This window comes from Phoca vitulina, unplaced genomic scaffold (genome assembly GCF_004348235.1).
Source record: "Phoca vitulina isolate PV1807 unplaced genomic scaffold, GSC_HSeal_1.0 scaffold59, whole genome shotgun sequence".
Lineage (NCBI taxonomy): Eukaryota > Metazoa > Chordata > Mammalia > Carnivora > Phocidae > Phoca > Phoca vitulina.
The window spans coordinates 162,489-177,006 of record NW_022589762.1 but is presented as its reverse complement, the minus strand read 5'-3'; the positions used below and the strand labels follow the sequence as shown (position 1 = coordinate 177,006).

The 14,518-nt window shown below is 42.5% G+C and overlaps 1 protein-coding gene across 1 annotated transcript in view; it reads right to left on the bottom strand.

Annotated features, from left to right (window-relative positions):
• Window positions 1–9,067, bottom strand: part of MICAL3 (microtubule associated monooxygenase, calponin and LIM domain containing 3) — a 272,677-nt gene extending 263,610 nt beyond the window's left edge. The window contains exon 1 of the mRNA XM_032390822.1: window positions 8,984–9,067. The gene's annotated coding sequence lies outside the window, so the exon portion shown is untranslated. The remainder of the gene's footprint in view (window positions 1–8,983) is intronic.
• Window positions 9,068–14,518: the final 5,451 nt, after the last annotated feature.

Genomic DNA, 14,518 nt, shown 5'->3' with positions numbered 1-14,518 from the left:
AAAAAAAAAAAAAGATGCTCTTTCTGTTCTTTCTCTTGTGCAAAGGCAGTAGCCATGAGCCTCACAGTGCTTGCTTTGCTCTGTACACACACAGCTGGCTGGATTTTGTGTGCCTGAGATGGACTAGCCTAAGTATTGTGGGTAAGGCTCAAGGTACAGGAAATCATCCTCCCACTACTCTTTTTTTTTTTAATTTTTAAATTTTTATTTTTTTGTCAAGATAAGTGTACCCTTTAATCTCCCTCCCCTATTTTCCCCATCTCCCATCCTCCCACCCACCTCCCCTCTGGTAACCATCCATTTGTTCTCTAGAGTTGAGTCTGTTTCTTGGTTTGTCTTTCTCTTTTTTCTCCTTTGCTCATTTGTTTTGTTTCTCAAATTCCACATATGAGTGAGATAATATGGTATTTGTCTTTCTCTGATTTATTTTGCTCAGCATTACACTCTCTAGCTCTATGTTGCTGTAAATGGCAAGATTTCATTCTTTTTGATGGCTGAATAATATCCCATTGTATATATATACCACATCTTCTTCTTTATCCATTTATCTATTGATGGACACTGGGCTGCTTCCATAGTTTGGCTGTTGTAAATAATGCTGTAATAAACACAGGGATGGATGTATCCCTTTGAATTAGTGTTTTTGTATTTTTTGGGTAAATACCCAGTAGTGCTATTCCTGGATCATGGGGTAGTCATCCTCCCACTATTCTTTTTTTTTCTTCTTTATCCTCCCACAATTCTTGAATTTAACCAGAATCTTACTGGTGACCCATGTCCAGTTTTGGCTCTAAAATTAAAAAAGAGACTGGGAACAATTGGATAGGGTCCACATAAGAACAAATAAAATGACTGATTGCTTGGAAAACAGATCCTATGCAAAATGCAATTAGAATTGTTTAACTTGGACCAGAGAGGGCAGAAGGAAGAGATTATTTATATGGGGACTAGTGATAAACTGTTCTCCTTTTCTTTTTGGATACAGATGGGATATAAATAATACTCATGCTTTATTTATTTCTCTCTGCTGAGAATCAAAAGAAATTGGGCTTGATTTGCAACACAGAGGTAGAGGGTAAGTGTTAGGGGAAAATCTCAGATATTGGTCCTTAGGGTGCTTGGTTTTCTTTCTTTTTCTGGAAAATGTGAAAAAACTAGGCACATTAGAGATGGTTTTGCTGCAGTGGAGCTAGTTAATATTTACTATGTACCTGTGAACTAGGACCTTGATAGGACCCTGTAGAAGCCAGAAAATACTATACTGTTTTCTGAAAGGCCCTGGTTTCAGAATTAATTATTCCGATTGTTTTCATCCCTGAAAGTTAAATGCATCATAGGAAAGTGAGTGGAAGGAAGATGTGAGCACTTATCCTGCTTTTTCCATTCACTAACTTTCTGACCTTGGACAACCCATAGTTTTCTCATTTATAATGTGGTGATGATGATGGCTTTCCTTCTTACTTCATACATTATTTTATTATTATTATTATTATTATTTATTTTAAAGATTTTATTTATTTGAGAGAGAGAGAGCGAGCACAAGCAGCGGGTAGGGAGGAGCAGAGGGAGAAGCAGACTCCCCGCTGAGCAGGGAGCCTGACAAAGGGCTTAATCCCAGGACCCTGGGATCATGACTTGAGAGACGCTTAACCGACTGAGCCACCCAGGGGCCTCTGTTTTTGTTTTTGTTTTTTTTAACAAAAACAAATGACGTTTTAGAAATTTCTTTTTGTTCTCTCTCTCAGTCACTCCCTCTTGCTCACTCACCCTTTTATTTTTTTGGTCTCTTTGACTTTTCATAGAAGCTGGTTGCAACTTGTAAACATGTTTTTAAATTAAGAATTAAGATCAAGTGTAATACCCATTCCGTTACAAAGTGTCAAGACCTCTATTTGTGGTTGGTTATCTTACTTCATAGATTATTAAGTATGTCAAATAAGATAAAAAAATGACAGTGTTCTATAAACTGTTGAATGCCATACAAATACAGTAACTGTTACTAATTTGGATAAACCATTCTTTAGACCTTGGTCAAAGGTATTTCTAGCTGAAAGTGTTGACTGAACCCAATTCCAGGTTTGAATTTCAAAACCTGTGAAATCCATCCATTTGAACATCCTTCTGTCTGCCCACCCACTCATTGCTCAGAGAGTATCTACTCTGTGGTAGGTATTGTAGTAGGCACAGGGACGCAGTGATGAATCAGATACTGTGCCTGGCTTTAGGGAGGCAGATGGCAGTCTAGTGAGGGCAGATGGTGAAGTAAATAGGTAATTATGGTGTGGCATGATATGTGCTCTGATCTGATCAGGCCAAAGTGCTCTGACCTCACTTGAGCCCCAGATCCAACCTTATGAGAGTACAGGGAAACTTCTTAGAGGAAGTGATAAGCCAATCCAGTCTTGAGTAATAGGGCTTAGACAAATGAAGAACAAGTGAGGCGGAAGGGGTCTTTTCCAGGCCAAGGGAGAATGGGTACAGACTCAAGCAAATGAAAGCTTGAACTCGAAACTGCAAGTAATGTTGTAAAAGGCCTTGCCATGCAGGAGGGCAGGGAAGAAGGGATGCATGTTAACCAGAAGCCACATCACAATTAGTTTGTCTTCCTAGCTAAGGGCTTTTCCTTGAGAGCAAGAGCGCCTCTGAGGGGTTTTAAATAGGGAGTGTTAAGATAAGATTGAAATTTTAGAAATGTCACACCTATGTAATTTAGAGGGGGAAGGACTCTCATGAAGACTAGTGAGGAAGCTGTTGCAGCAATTCAGGAAGGATGGAAGGTAGACTGGGAAAAGTTAGGTGACCAAGAGCTTAAATGATACAAAAAAGGTACAGGCATTGGTACAATGGGAATAAGGAGTGTGGAAGCAAGAGAGGTGGAGGTGGAGATCACAGAGTGAGAGATGAACAGTTCCTGAGGATGGCCGGAACTAGGGTGTAGCCTTGGAGATGGAAGATGGATGCAAGTGGGGATGAAGGTCACTGACAGTGAGGTCAAAGACCTGGGAAGCTTCTCTGATAACTTTTTAAAAAATTGTGGTAAAATACACAAAACATAAAGTTTACCCTCTTAATCATTTTAAGGGTATTAAATGCATCATATTAAATGTAATAAGTCTCTGCCCCAACAACTCTTAGCTCGCCTGGAGCCCTCCTTCCTGTGTGAATGCCAGGCCCTGACACTTGCTCGCCGTGGCCCCAACACCAACCAGAACCAGCAAAAGCCCAGAACCAGCAAAAGCATAAACCCAAACTGTCCCCCACATACATAACACACGCACAACCACGCCAGAGAAACCACCATGACAGCTGCCACCAAGAATGACAGAGCTTCACATTTTCATAGTGACAGTCTCCATCAAATGCATCATCAATTCTTTAAAACCAGCAAGAGGGATAAGGAAGGGAATGAGAGAAACTGAGGCATGAAGTTAGACAGCAAAGCAGTTGGCTCAAGGTCACCCAGACCAAGATATCCAGAGTCGGGAAGAAGGTATACAACCTCCACCCCCAACAAAGTGTTCAAACCCCACACCAAGGAACGTTCAGACCTACAAGTCCGAAGTCTGGTCAGCTATACCCCACTCCCAGTCCTCATTTGTTTCCCCTTCCCCCAAAACAACAGTAGCTCCGACATCTCCTGAAAGTATTTTGACTGGCATTAAGTATATTCACATTGTTGTGCTACCATTACCACCGTCCATCCCCAGAATTCATCTTGCAAAACTGAAACTCTGTGCCCGTTAAACACTGACTTTCCATTCCCTGCCCCCTACCCAGTCCCTGGCAACCACCATTCTACTTTCTGTCTTTATGAATGTGACTATTTAAGGTGCTTCATAGAAATAGAATCACTACAGTATTTGTCCTTTTGTGACTGGCTTATTTCATTTAGTATAATTTCCTCAAAGTTCATCTATCTTGAAGCATGTGTCAGGATTTTCTTCCTTTAAGGCTAAATAATATTCTATTGTATGTACTCCTATCCATTTTAAGCTTTTGATTATGGCCCACAATAAGTAGTGTATTTTAGGGGCGCCTGGGTGTCTCAGTCAGTTGAGCGTCCAACTCTTGGTTTCAGCTCAGGTCATGATCTCAGAGTCATGAGATTGAGCCCTGTGTCATGCTCAGTGGGGAGTCTGTTTGAGATTCTCTCTCCTTCTCTCTCTGCCCCCCCACCACCATGTGCTTTCTCTCTCTCTCTCAAAATAAATAAATAAATCTTAAAAAAAGAAATGTATTTTCCATCATGACTAGTACACATGTATGTGTTGTTATTGAAATAATACATTATTAGTATATGTTATATAATAATAATACATATTATTATATTATTGAAATAAATGTTTTACCCCAAACAACCATTTCTACATGTGATATTTTATTTTATTTAATTCTGTTTCTTAAAAAAAATTCTAGTCACAATCTTCTTAATCATGACACACTAATGGTTTGTGATCCCTAGTTTGTAAATAATTGGTCTGTTTGACATTGAAGTTACCCAGGATGATAGCAAGACTTGGCATAGAGTGGAAGACTAGAAGTTTGGTGCCAAAGTCTTCTGTGAATAAGGAGGGCCTAAAACATAGCTTCATGCATTTATCTTCATGAATGGCCTGTCATTTCAGGACAATCTATTAAGTAAAGATCCAAACTATCATTTCGGTGTAAACAGGATAATTCATGGATTTGCTGATTTTTTCCAATGGTCTCTAGCTGGCATGGGTTTTTTGCTTTGATTTATTCACTGCCAGTGACCATTCCATTCCATTTTTCTGTGATAGGGAAGAACCAAGTAAACTGCCCTTCCTCATATTCCTAGATCCCCACATCTGATGTAGGAAAGAGGAAGAGAGGAGGGGAAGCTTGGCAACAGGTGACCGTGGCCTCCAGACCCTGTGGTGCTTCCAAAGGCTCCAGCTGTTTGACAGCTGCAAGAATACCCTAGAGGGAGAGACAACATCCACAGGAGATGATGGGGTGCAGTTTAGGCTCCAGGCTGGACCCTGGGGTTAGGTCTTGCCAAGAGAAGAAAGTAGAGTCCAGGGAACAATGACGATCAAGAGTCAGGCCTCCCACTGAGGGTCTGTGATGTGAGAGGAGAACAGGGGCAACTTGATGTCATGATGGTCTGAGAAGACCATAGGATTTCACTCTTGTCTCCCTGGGTCACCACACGCCCAGCTATTTCTGTTAAACATTGACACAAATGTCAGGAGAGCTTTACCCTTACTAATTAGCTAATCTCTGTGGTATTCCCACAGGATGAGGTCAGAAAGATTGCCATCTTGCTAGCAATGAAAAAATAAGCAGGGATAAGGAGGGCAATCATAGAAACTTCATAAATTCATCAAATATTTGCTGAGCAGCCACTGTGTCCATGTGATGCATTAACTGTTGAAGATATGATGTGAATAAGACACAATCTCTCCTTTTTAATGTCGACCTAAAATCTGGGGGTGGGGATGATCAGACCAAGCATTTTAAGTTAAGGGCATGGAGTTTGCAAAGGTCCAGTGATGAGAAAGAAAATTCAGAAAAATGGAATTGAGATTGCTCATATTAGGAGAGGACAGCTAGGCTGGGAACGATCTTGCCAAGATTTTGATGAAGTCGATTTGGACAATGGGAATCACAGAGAACCCTCACAGATGCCTCAATACTTAGGCTGCATTTTATCTTTGTAACTTAACAAGGTCAGTGGAATGGGAATTTACTTATCCTAATCCTTCTATCTTTTTTTTTTTTAAAGATTTTATTTATATATTTGTCAGAGAGAGAGTGCAAGCATGAGCAGGGAGAGGGGCAAGCAGAGGGAGAAGCAGGCTCCCCACCAAGCAGGGAGCCTGATGCGGGACTCCATCCCAGGACCCTGGGATCATGACCTGAGCCGAAGGCAGACGCTTAACTGACTGAGCCACCCAGGCGTCCTGTAATCTCTCTATCCTTACCTCTCATCCCCTTTCCTTGATAAAGGAACTGGGGATCAGAGAGTAAGTAACTTGTTCTGTGTTACCCAGAAAGAGAACTCAGATGTTCTGACCCAGGCTACAGCTCTCTCCACACTCCAGGACACTTTTTCTGATCCAGACTCTATTCTCCAAACAATTTCCTGCATAGCACTTTGGGTTCTGGCTCTGTTAGGATGAACTGCCCCAGCTAGAAAAAAGGACACGTCGAGCCTCACATATATTGGTCCTCAGAGGCAGCACTGTATGCCACATGCATGAGTCTGATGGACACTGAGAACTCAGTCGTCTCTTTCGTTTATTGCACATCACACAGTTTGGAAATGGTGCCAGAAGCCAACATTCTCCTGATTGAGGAAGAAAGGGAATGTTGACATCCAAGAAAACAAGATGTTCTCTTCTTGGTAATCCAGAAAGACACTAGTGTCTACTTAGCCCAATGAATACTGAAGGGAGCCTTAGAGTAGAGGGTGGCAAGATGTGGGGGTGATGACTGGGTGGGGATGGGGGAAGGACGAGGGAGGGCTTGAGAGAGTAGGTGGAGAATTTTCTAGGAAATGGGTGTGTTCGTTAATAAGACAGGTGGTTGGCCCATAAAACAGATCATGGCCTTACTTTATTTTACCTCACTGGTGGAGACCTGGTTACTTATTAGGCCAAAGGATCCTGGCCATTTATTAATTCAACAAATGATCACCACCACTTCACTGGGTTAGAAGTTGGAAATACAGAAATAAAATACACAGCTCTTTACCCTGAGGGAGTTAATAGTTTAGTGGGGGATTAATTTAAGTAAACAGCGAGCTAGAGCACAGCTAAGTATAGGATGGTACAGGAACACAGATAGGGGGGCACTTAATCTCCCTAAGGGAGGTGAAAAGGGATTCAGGAGAACCGCCTCAGAGGAGATGATAATTGAGCTGAACTCTGGAGGGTTAGTTCAGTCCAGGAAGTAGGAAAGGGCTCCCAAGAAGAGGGACTAATTTGCTCAAAGTCCCAGTTGTGGAGAGAGCAGGGTTGGTCAGGAAAATGGCCGAGGGCTTTATGCCTGGAGCTGTGGGTATGAGAAATAAGGCTGGGAAAGTAGGTAGGGACCTATCTTGAAGGTGCTGGGCAAGCACTTCTGGTAGAGGGGATGAGTCCACGCTCCTCAAAAGAGTCTTATGGGCTGGGCCACCAATGGGCAATCAGTGGCTACAGCTCTCGGTCATAGCTGCATCCTCTCTGAGCCTAGGTGCGGGAGTGAGCGGCGCAGTCGTACCGGTGGGAGGGAAAGCGAGAAAAAGGCAGGTGGGCAGAGGTTCTCAGCTATGGCATTCTTGGAGAGATGAGAGAATCAAAGATTCTGTCCACATACTTTGAGACTACCATGCTAAAGTCAAGAATTCCTTCACTGGTTCTTGAAAATGGGCAATTGCTGAGTGGGGCAGGGCGTGCCAGCTGTTTGCAGCTGTATACCCATTGTGTTTAGGTGGGAACTAAAGGGCAATACTATTCCAAATGCAATGACGATATAGGAAAGAAGGAAAGATGAGAGGCTGGAGAGGTAATGCTGTTGGGATTTGGGTACATGGCTCATTTTGGATTTACTGGGTCTGCCATGTCTGAGGGAGTGTGGAAACTCAGTGTGACAGCCCAAGAGAATGTTTTATTGCTACTGCTTATTATTTTTTAAAAAGATTTATTTATTTGAGAGAGAGAGAGAGAGAGCATGAGCAGGGGGGAGGGGCAGAGGGAGAGGGAGAAGCAGTCTCCCCACTGAGCAGGGAGTCTGAAGTGGGGACTTGATCCCAGGACCCTGGGATCATGATCTGAGCCAAAGGCACACATTTAACTGACTGAGCCACCCGGGCGCCTGCTACTACTATTATTGAGAATGTAAAATGGATCAGACACTCAGCTTGCATCTCATTCTGCTGGGAAGCCTTCCTTGTCCATCCCAACTCAGTGATACCTGTCCTCTATTCTCCAAACTCCTTTACAGGTCTATTCCCCTCATCTGGCACTTTACATTAAATCATAACAAACCACTGCTTAAAAACAAAGGTTTCCCAATTAGAACTTAATTCACACTTTTTAGCCTTATAAGGCCCTGTGTGATTTGACCCCAGACTAGTTCTCTGACTTCACTTCTTCCTGCTGCTGTCCTCATCCACTCCCCTTTAGCCGCACTGGCTTGCTCTCAAACTCACCAAGTTCATATCCATCTCAAGGCTTTGCACTCACTGTTCCCTCTGCTTAGAGGACTCTTCCCCCAGACATCCAGGGGCTACCAGACAGTAATACCTACAAGGGCAGAAGCTTTTGCTTCTGGTGTATTCACCATTGTATTCCAAGTGGCTTGAACAGTGCCTGGCCCATGGTGGGTGATCAATTGATAACTAAATGTTGGCTGAAAAGTATAAATAATAGGCTGCTTTGCATTGTCTTTTTCTTCCCTTTGCTCCATCATTCATTTTGTACCTACCCAATCCCCCAGTCGTAAGCATCCTGAGGACAGAAATCTAGTCTTAGGATTTGTTTCCCCCTCATCATCGAGCCCAGTGCCCTGAGCACAGGTGCTTTAATAAGTGTTTGTTGACAGAATGAGACAGAATGGGGGAAAGAGTTCTTTTATGCCTTTCCCACCAGGCAGGCTCAGCTGGCTCCAAAGCAGAAAAAGAGTAACCCTTGTCCTCCCAGGGCTGCTCATGCTTGGGTTCAGCAAACTGGCCACCAGCCCCAGCCTCTGGAATGTCTGCTCCTATCACAGCAGAGCTGTTCTTCACTCAGAAATCTTTCTCACCACCACCACCATCACCTTCCGAGCTGCTTGGGCTCAGAGGAAGGGTCTCTGACCTCCTAGAACTGAACCAGCACATATCTAATCTCAGGAAAAAACAGGTTCTGCTAAAGTAACTGCTTGGCTTACAGAATGAGATCTTCTAGCAAGATTTATTAAAAGATCATGACTTTGGCTGCTATATTTCAAAACCAGGCAGACATTTAGGTGATAGAGTTAAATATTCCAAACTTACCTCATACTCCCTCCTTCTCTCCCTCTCTTTCAAGGGTGAGCATTCTGTTCCTCTTCCAAAACCCAGTCCTTCTCCATATTTGGGAATCTGGAATGGGCACTAGGGGCACAGCCCTGTCTCTTCTCGGTGTCTGCTGGGAGCTGTAGTTCCCAATGAGAGACGGCTGCTTTTTTCTGGCAAGTGGGTTGTCCTTCCTCAGGAGTCTACATCTATAAACATACAGTGGGGTGGAAGGGTGCTATTAGGAGGCTTGCCTTCTATTTTCAGCTCTCTGGTTTTATGCAAGGCACCACTCTTCTGTGGCTCGGTCTCCCTGCCTGCAAAATGGGGATAATTATCTCTCTCTTTTCCTGGCTGCCAGATTGTTGGGTGGGGTAATTAGCCAGCACCCATTAGATGCTTTGAGCTCATTCCAGTAAGGAGTGCTTTATAAATAAAAATTGTTATCTTTAAAGAAAAAAATATTAATTTTCATTGCCTAATTGCCTCCACAAACCAACTCTGCCTGTATGTCAAAAAGATGCTGTTTAATTCCTTGTATATGCCTTCCACCCACCCTGCTTTTAATGGTTTCCCTGCATCTCATTCTATTTTGTTTCATCATCTCTAGTTTCGTATCATCAAGAATAAATGCTCTCTCCCTTTCCTGTCTGAAAGCAAAGGATGAGACAAACCAACTCTGCCCTACATCCAAAGCACAAGAAACCATGAAGAAGGAACAATTTGGACCTGATCTGAGCTCCACAACTTTACATCTTCGCAACTGGCACATGCATGTGACCAAGAGGTTGGTCTCTGTGGAAGAGACTGACCTTTGTTCCCTCTGAAGAAGAAACCGATTTCACTGCAGCAGGAAGGATTTTTGAACGATCTTACCAAGAGTGCCCTTCTCTGGAGATCTGAAAGATCATTTTGACACTCAGCACCTTTAGTCAGAGGAAAGCGACCGGCACAGCGTAGTGGAAAGAGCTGCAGGTTTAGAATCAAAATGGTTGGGTCCTGGCTCTGATTCAGGCAAATCATTTGACCTCTCTGGCTTTGGTTTCTTTAGCTATGAAATAGAGATAACAATATATGTTAAAGTGTTTTGTACAACACTCTGCTGTACCTTGCACTAAGGTTAGTTGTTATAAAATGCAGGATGATGCAGTGATTAAACATGGAATGTTGGGGCGCCTGGGTGGCGAAGTCAATTAAGCGTCCAATTCTTGGTTTCAGCTCAGGTCATGATCTCAGGGTCCTGGGATTGAGCCCACCCCCCTGAACCCCCGCAATCGAGCCACTGGTGTCAGGCTCCGCACTCAGTGGGGAGTCTGCTTGAGATTCTCTCTCTCCTTCTGCCCCTCCCACCCTTTAAAATTAAAAAAAAATCTTTAAAAAAACCCAGGGAATATTAAAGTCAGACACATTTGGATTAAAATCCCACCTGGATTTGTGTGGAAATTTGACCAAATCACTGCTCTCTAAATCTTAGTTATAGTATCTCTAAGATGGGGATAGTGAGGATTACATGAGACGATGCATGCAATGGACTGAGCACAGAGACTGGCGCACACTAATTTCTCAATATATGTAGTTGCAACTATTATTAATATATTATGTAAATGTAATTTTGACCATGCATTACTTTTGCATTGTGGATACTTGTCTCACTTTCAATCATCTTACTTTGTGATAATCAAATAAAGTAATGTAAAGATGCTTTTTAAAATCGTAAAGTACTACACCAATGTGAGGGATGATTAGAATTAAACCCATAAGAAAGGGAGATGGACTCCTCAGAATTTTCCTTCCAGCTTCAGGATGATACAGGATTAAGGATGTACAAGTGCTTTTTAGCTACAAAGAGCTATAAACATGTGAATTGTCACTAGTAACAGCAGGATTGTTTCTTGTTTTAGGTAGTGGGTAATAGCAATATCCCATTGAAAAATAAAAAGGACTCCTATGACATACTGTGAATGAGTAAGTCAGGTTACAGGGCAGCATGATTATGTATTTGTGGAAGGATATTCATCAAAATGTTAAAGGTTGGGACGCCTGGGTGGCTCAGTGGGTTAAGCGTCTGCCTTCAGCTCAGGTCATGATCCCAGGGTCCTGGGATGGAGCCCCGCATCGGGCTCCCTGCTCAGCGGGGAACCTGCTTCTCCCTCTGCCTGCAGTTCCCCCTGCTTCTGCTCTCTCTCTGACAAATAAATAAATAAAATCTTAAAGAAAAAGTTAAGTTGTCATTTATGGATGATGGGATTTCAGATAATTCTCTTATACTTTTCTGTCTTTTGGATTATTTTCACTCTGGATATGTATCATTTTAACAACAGTTAAAAGACAGAAGAAGAGCCCATATCAAACAGGCAGATCTCAGGCTGTAAAACTCTGGGAGAATCTATTCTGTGGTCCTTTTACCCCAGAGAACGTTTTCTTAGGTATGGAAAACGAAGTTCTGGCAACAAGGAGAAGTTTGTGAACATGGTAATGACAAATGCCTGTGAAGAGGAGTTGGAGGGGAATGGAAGGAATTCCTCCAACATGGCCCTGAAAGGAAAGGAAGAATTCCTGTTTATTTCCTAGGCTGTAATAATATGGTAATTTCAATCACAGCCTGTTTACTCATGAGTTTCCTTATTTGCTATGGTAACATGTGATTCCTCTTCTTCTACCTCTGTTCTTTCTGGTCCCTTAGACCCTGCTGTCAGGTAGAACTAGGAACTCACCCACTCATTCATGCTGCTCAGGTAATCACCCTTTGTCATGACTGATTAGAGGAAGGGTGTGGTGAGCTTACTCGGGAATCGGTTTCCACTGTCCTGCTACATTTCAGAACCAGACTCAAAGGAACAAACTTCCCAGCGGGACACAAAATAAAAAGGATGGTGACAGCATGCATTACCATTCATGATACTCTTTCCAGAAAACTTCCCACAGGCAAGTCCATACAAGCTTGGCGGCAGTTTGTCTGTTGTGCAGCCCATCCCCAGGGAGGACAAAAGAGTGAGGCTGGGGGGCTGGGCAGGTTCATCCCTGTTGTCATGAACAACTGTCTGCAGAAAGAACTGAACGTTTTCAGATTTCAGCATCGAAGCCCATGTTAATGTGGAGCCAAGAACAAGCAGGGCTGCCATGGTGGGGCTTGTAGGTTGTAAAATTACACAACCCCAGAGGGTGCCATTCACACAGACTCTGTGTGAATGACACCTCCCAGAGTTGAGCCTCAGTGAATCCCAGGAATGGTATTTTTCCCTCCCACTAAGCATACTGATTTGCAGAGGAAGAGGCCTTTAAGACAACAGATTGGAGCTCCGCTGAGTAGTCCTTAATTTTTAAAATGAACTGAATTGCTTTTGGTTAAAAAATATGGTCAGACATCTGTTTTCCTCATTCTACTAACTTTTTAATATTCTTTCTGGTGTTATTCATATTCTGCTCCAGAAACAGTTGCTGCGTGGGGTCAGAGTATTTATGGACCATGGCACTAGGTTAGGGATGGGGATACCAAGATGCTCTTGAGGTCACTGTCTGAGGATAATAATTAAAACAAATGCAAAGGCAAACTGCAATTCCTTTTACTTATTTTATATTGTTACATTATTTGTTTTAGGCCCTGGACACATGGAACAGTGTTGGGCAAATATTTGTTTTACTTGCTGTACTCAATGAGTAAGAAATCCAATTTTAGGGTTTACTAAAACTACCAGGATTGGTAAGATTGAATGTCTGCCCTTCAACATTTTTTTTTTAATTGAAGTATAGTTGACATACAATATTATATTAGTTGCAGGTGTACAAATAGTGATTTGACAATTATATGCATTACCAAATGCTCACCACTTGTTTTCTTTTTTTAAATTAAAGCTTCTTTGAGGTTCTTGTCATACCCTTCCTTTCTTACTGCCTTCACCTGGATGAGGTTAAGATTAAGATTTCTGGAAATCCTCCCAAAATCTCTCCCTTCTCTGCCACTCCTCAAATACCTTATGGAATTTGGGCTTGTTGACTCAAAATTGTACTTCAAAGATAATTTCAGGAAATAACTTGGGACATAAATATTCTCTCATGGTTCTCAGCCTTTTATTTATTTATTTTTTAAAAGATTTTATTTATTTATTTGACAGAGAGAGACAGTGAGAGAGGGAACACAAGCAGGGGGAGTGGGAGAGGGAGAAGCAGGTTTCCTGTTGAGCAGGGAGCCGGATGCTGGTCTCGATCCCAGGACCCTGGGATCGTGACCTGAGCCGAAGGCAGACGCTTAATGACTGAGCCACCAAGGTGCCCCTCTCAGCCTTTTGTATACAAATGATCTTTTTTAATTTTAATTTTTTAAAATGACTTTACTAGGAGAAATAAGAGATTTCCCTCCCTGAATTTTTTTCTAGTTTTGATTTTTTTTCTTCTTTCTTTAAAAAAAAATTTTTTTTTTATTGACATATAATGTATTATTTGTTTCAGGGGTAGGTCTGTGATTCATCAGTCTTACACAATTCACAGCGCTCACCATAGTACTAACCCTCCCCAACGTCCATCACCCAGCCACCCCATCCCTCCCACCCCCTTCCACTCAACCCTCAGTTTGTTTCCTGAGATAAAGAGTCTCTTATGGTTTGTGTCCCTCTCTGGTTTCATCTTGTTTCATTTTTTCCTCCCTTCCCCTATGATCCTCTGTCTTGTTTCTCAAATTCCTCATATCAGTGAGATCATATGATACTTGTCCTTCTCTGATTGACTTATTTTGCTTAGCATAATACCCTCTAGTTCCATCCACGTCATTGCAAATGGCAAGATTTCATTTTTTGATGGCTGCATAATATTCCATTGTCTATATATACCACATCTTCTTTATCCATTCATCAGTTTATGGACATCTAGGCTCTTTCTATAGTTTGGCTATTGTGGACATTGCTGCTATAAACATTGGGGTGAATGTGCCCCTTTGGATCACTACATTTGTATCTTTGGGGTAAATATCCAGTAGTGCAATTGCCGGGTCGTACGGTAGCTCTGTTTTCAACTTTTTGAGGAACCTCCATACTGTTTTCCAGAGTGGCTGCACCAGCTTGCATTCCCACCAACAGTGTAGAAGGGTTCCCCTTTCTCTGCATCCCCGCCAATATCTGTTGTTTCCTGACTTGTTAATTTTAGCCATTCTGACTGGTGTGAGGTGATATCTCATTGAGGTTTTGATTTGGATTTCCCTGATGCCAAGCGATGTTGAGCACTTTTTCATGTGTCTGTTGGCCAACAAATGATCACTTTTAATTGCCCCTCCATCAATCCTGTTTTGGAATGTTCTGTCTACTAAATAAAATCTATTAACAAGTAAGCATTTATACCAGGTAAATGTACAATTTCTTCTTGAAATATTAAAGCTGTGTGTTGAGAACACTTCCATCCCATTTCCCCAGAAGGCCTGCTAGGGGTAACAACTGCAGGGTTTGAGAGCTGCTGCTGCTCTCGGCAGAGCAGGGGAGCCCTGGTGGCTGGGGTTCCGTGGCTGGCAACAGCTCCATGTGCTGCCCTCCCAGCCGGTATCTGCATATT